This window comes from Manduca sexta, unplaced genomic scaffold (genome assembly GCF_014839805.1).
Source record: "Manduca sexta isolate Smith_Timp_Sample1 unplaced genomic scaffold, JHU_Msex_v1.0 HiC_scaffold_828, whole genome shotgun sequence".
Taxonomy (NCBI): domain Eukaryota; kingdom Metazoa; phylum Arthropoda; class Insecta; order Lepidoptera; family Sphingidae; genus Manduca; species Manduca sexta.
This window is the reverse complement of record NW_023595659.1, coordinates 1-5,580: the sequence shown is the minus strand read 5'-3', so window position 1 is coordinate 5,580 and position 5,580 is coordinate 1. Positions and strand designations below refer to the sequence as shown.

Here is a 5,580-nt window from a genome sequence, read left to right as displayed (position 1 = left end):
ATCATTTTAGGTTTCTTGAGCGAGAAAGTCGATAGCATGTCGCTGCCTCATCGGCGGTGAGAGAAGAGTCTGTAACTAAATAGAAAATTAAATTTAAAAATGTACTCTATAAAAAAACAATATGATTAGGTACCGATACTTAAGTAATGTTTTATTTAGGAACAGATTGAAAGTTTGCTGTTAATGCCTATATCTGCCCCAGCATATTGAAAAGTGGACTCTATTAGCATTCAGTGTATCTGCTATTTCCAAATTCATTCAACGGCTTTAACTTCTAACAAACTTACACTCAGAAATTATATTAGCTATAGTAAACAATTAAATATTATAATCAATTGTAATCTTAATTATCTAATAATAAATATCTTAATTATCGAAAATAGGACGTTGATGTACAACGAATGAATAATGATGACAAAGTATATAAGGGACGATTAGAATGATCAGAATTATTAGTGAAAACTTCGCCATGAAGTGGTTCTTGCTGTTGTCCTTTGTGGTGGCTGTGGTGGCAGAGGAAGCTGGCGAGCTGCCCTCAGCTGAGCCTTGTGATGAGGAGGCGTGCAAGCTGCCGGAGTGTAGATGCTCCTCCACCAACATCCCTGGAGGATTGGCTCCGAGGGACACTCCGCAGGTAAGCATATTAGTCGCATATGAGGCAATGGTACTACCTCGGTCAAGGCGTAAAGATTAATTTTCATACGGGCACGGCAAAGTGACTCACTGCACCTGAAGGTAATTGGAGTGGAGTCCAATAGAATGTCGAGAGAGGATTATCCCTCGACAGTCCGGATATACACAGGCTGAACCCGGAACGTGGCACACTTACATGAGCCATTATGGTGGTCAACACCTTGAGGATTGCCGTGGTTGCTATTCGGGCGGATATAAAACATATAATACCAAAAGTTAAGTATTCAAAACAAGCATCGTTTGTGTGGCTCTTACCAAATTTAAGTTATTTTTGTCCAATATAAGACAGTTTTATGAAAGAATTTAAATTTTGTTTTCACTGGACATTTGGCTCTGGTAGAGATTTTTATTGCAACAGTCACTGTCAAATCTGATACAATTGTTTTAATAATTTCCTAATACTTCCTTACATCATATTAAACAAAATAATTGGTGCCCACCAGATTCTGAATATTATTTATATTCTATCAATATTAATTGTACCACCATTTAAAAAAATAACTGTAGTACTGCTCTTTTCAAAATAAGATCAAGATACAGCTAATATAAAAAAACTACTTTGTTTGGAGCAGTTCATTTATTTACTTGTAAAATAACAAATTTCAATTTTCCATCCGAATGCACAACCATCTCAGGAATCAAAAATTAGTAATCATATTTGTCCACCAGTTCGTCTCCGTGACGTTCGACGACGGCGTCAACGTCCTCAACATGGAGACTTACCGAGACGTGATCTTCAACCGTCGCAACTCCAACGGCTGTCCTGCCGGCACCACGTTCTACGTGAGCCACGAGTGGACCAACTACCAGCTCATCAACGAGCTGTATAACCGAGGGTACGAGATCGCACTCCACTCCATCTCACACCGCGTTCCGCAGAGCTGGTGGGTCACCGCCAGTCTCGAGGAGCTCAGGCAGGAGATTGGCGAGCAGAAGGGTCAAATCGCTCACTTCGCTAACATCCCTGCAAATCAAATTAAAGGTGAGCTTACCTTGTCAAGTGTTATGTTGCATTATCATTTTATGTGAGTTAAAATTCTTGAAGACCATTGAAATATTATGGCAAAATTATCAAATCCGTAATTATGACGTACAAGCAAGAATCACAGTCAAAGTAAATAACCATTACACCAATTACTGGTAATGCGATTGTTTAATCTATGTCCACTATATCTTTCTAGGTGTCCGTCTCCCGTTCCTGCAGTTGAGTGGAAACACGAGTTTCCAAATGATGAAAGAGTTTGACTTGGTGTACGACCACTCCTGGCCCACTGCATCACACAGAGATCCCGGTCTCTGGCCATACACTCTGCACCACGAATCTATCCAGGAATGCTTCATGCCACCTTGTCCCACCGCTTCCATCCCCGGACCCTGGTGCTGCCCATGATCACCTGGGCTGATCCTATGGGTTTCCCGTGCGCTATGGTTGATGCTTGCGCCAACTTGTAAGTATTTTCTCCATATTATGATAATTACTATTTTATATATCCTTACTCAATTTTTCCTTAAACTTAATAACAAGTAAGTGTTGAAAAATGTACGTAGGCACTTAACTAATTTTTTAATATTTTTTGCGAGCAGAAAACGCTTTATCGCAAATGTCTCAGTGGGGGATGAGTAGAACGATTATGTTGGTTTGTATTCACATTGCTGTCCACATCAGAGTCGCTGTAGTCGAGCGGCCTTTAATTCGGTCTCACGACTCTCTCTGTGCCCCAATTATTCGCCTCTTAAGACAGGCAGGAAATGCCGTGGCGGAATTGTCTAGATGCCTCCGAGCCCCAGGGCATGAGGCTCCGGTCAGTGGTCTGTTACCCGGCGCCTCCTTCGTCTCCTTTAGCTGAGCACTCCCTCGAGAATGTGGTGAACTGTGTGTATTGAAAGAATGACCATATGTCATAGTCATGGTGTTCAAAGTCTATTAAATACATTGCTCGTTGTAAAAGTCTAGATTTAAAGTTAATAACGTCTCTATATCAGAAAATTTCTCAATACGCTAAGAAAGGAAATAAGTAATCCATATTTTAAACTTTACTCCATTTTTATATGAGTAGTTTAGTTGCGGGATGCACGTAGTTTATTTACATAAATATTTTCCACGGGAGTATAGAAACAGGACATAAAATATATATTGTTATTCGAGGACATGGGCTATCCCGTGCCAAATTGCTGCAAACACCGGCTTCCGAGTTTACTTATAACCAATATTGAAACTTAATACCCATACATTTTCAAAAGACATTAGAATTAATGATATTAACATATAAATATCTCTGCCAGCCCAGACCGCGAGGACGAGAACGCGTGGTTCGCCTTCATAATGCAGAACTTCGAGCGGCACTACTTCGGGAACCGCGCGCCCTTCGGCTTCTACGTGCACGAGGGCTACATCAGGGGCTACCCGGCCGTAGAAAGGGCTTTTGTACGGTTCCTCGACATCATCAACAATGTTTATGATGTCTTCATGGTAAGAGTTTTTAAATATAAGTAAATATTTTGATACTTGAGAATGGAATGGACTGTCGAAACGGAAACCTACATACTTTGTATTTTGCGAATTTATGTGTATATTGTTGATCAATATCGCTTTAACGGTGAAGGGAAACATCGTTAGCGAACCTGCATATTAAGAATTCTACATTATATCGAATTTGTGTGAAGTGTGCTAACCTGCACTCGATCAGTGTGATAGATCAAGGTCTGGACCCTCCTGTTAGAAGCGGCTTTAGGGCTAGGTGTACCGGTTATTTGGCCAGAGCCTCGCGCAGTGCCTTGAAGAACCTTTTTACAATCTTACTGACGAATCTTTTAAAACCGGCAACTTGTTTTTGCTTTAGCCTTGGGCCTAGGATGTTTAAGACGGCCAATACGGCCTCCTGTAGTAGGATAGCACGTGCCTAGTAATGAAACATTAAGACATAAACGGATAAAAAGGTTACCTAACTGTATGTATTACTCCTCTTCTTAAACATGACGCTTCAAGAGGCTATTGCTAACTTTTAAGAAATGGAAATTAGAAAGTTTACATATATTTACCGCCAGGAAAAGCAGCGCCACATAAATTGGTAAAACCAGTCGAGCGGGACTGTTAAACGCACTTGAAGTTTGAGTTGTTGGATTTCTAAAAGTTCGTTGTCATTATTTGACTACTAATATCTCCCCAGGTGAACGCTGTAGATATTATCGAGTGGGTGAAGAACCCCGTGCCAGTGAACGATTACAGATCAAGACCGTGCAAGACTGTGCCTCTCACTATGTGCACGGCGAGGACCTGTGGACCTCTTGTAGGACCCCACAACCAGGTAAGAAAGAAAGAAAGTTTTATTGTTAGAACAAAACAAAAATAATAGGGTTATACATGTTATAAAATGTATGTATGATATTGTGCACCCTCACAATGGGGACTCTCATTCAGCTCCATACTGCAGGATAGCGAAAATCAACGTTGCAATCAATACTGTAGCGTTGATTTTCGATCAGGGATCCAGGTGACACACGATCACTAAATCGGTGGGATACCATTCACTTATATAATGTGAAAAACATAATTATATTAAGGGTACAATTAAAAAGAAAAGCAAAATTAATATACTTACTTTTTGTATGTGCTCAGTAATTTTTTTTTTGCTGTGTACTGTTTTTGATGGTAAGTGAAGTTGAGTCCAATAGAATGTCGAATGTGTCCAATAGAATGATATATTTCATATCCGCCCGGATAGCGACCATTGTACACAAAGTGTTAAAGCCTGCCATACGGGCCCACCTAAGTATGTCGTGTCATGTCACCAATGTCGTGTTTCGGGATCAGCCTGAGTATATCTAGTTCCAACAGGCCGGCATAATTGTATTGACTGTCAAGGAGCAATCATCTTTTGTCAGACGATATTCTATTAAACCCCACTGCACTTACCATCAGGTGCAGTGGGGTGAACCACTGCGGTGAATTTTACCGGCCCGTATTAAAATAAAATAAGACAGCGGATTAGTCTTGCTAAATCAAAAGTCATTAACATGAACAATTATTATTAACAGCAAACTACCTATTATGCGTAGGTAATTCAAACATAAAATTAAGGAATAATACGTATATAATTATTATCTGTTTATTAACAAAAAATATGAGTATGTGTAATAATACATAATATGTTGCCGTGAATCCGAACAAGGTCGGGCTCCCTCTGCTAATATCTTTCGCACGATTCCGACGAAAACTGACATAGTATATGTCTTAAAAAGTGCTGCCATCTATGTTTGAAAACATACTACGATATGAAATTGCTCGACAACGGGTTACCTTGCGCCCGTAGCGCCACAATTTCATATAGTTGACGGAAGTTTTGGGGAATAAATACCAGTTGCGCCATCTAACGTTGTTTGACATAATTGATCGATGTGGATTATGTTGACAAACAATGGCCGATAGATGTCATTATTATCATTAATGTGCATAATTAAAAGGTTAAACTATTTTTATTGTTCACTAGTTGACCCGACAGACGTTGTACCGTCTTAACTATGAATTTGCAGCGCGCATGCTCTCAATCGCTAACGGTTATTTCAAACAATTGACAGTTATATATTTATCATTTATTAATAATTTCGTTAAGTTTTCTTATTTTTTTTCATTTTCAGCGCAATTTTTTTTTTTTTCATAAGAACCTTCTCTTGATAATAACAAACACAAAAAAATAGTGAGATCGATCCAGCCGTTCACGCGTGATGGCGTGACCAAGGAAATAGGGATTCATTTTTATCTATATATATAGATAGCCTAGTAATTTCTCAATTAATAATTGACTTATTAAACATACTGTTTAGTATCACCCAAAACCTGAAACGTATACCCGTAGGAATCGATATGAACGCTTTGCCACTGCAGTGCTC

At 39.4% G+C, this 5,580-nt stretch overlaps 1 pseudogene; it reads left to right on the top strand.

Annotated features, from left to right (window-relative positions):
* Positions 1-457: 457 nt before the first annotated feature.
* Positions 458-3,998, top strand: LOC119193637 (annotated as a pseudogene).
* The last annotated feature ends 1,582 nt before the right edge of the window (positions 3,999-5,580 follow it).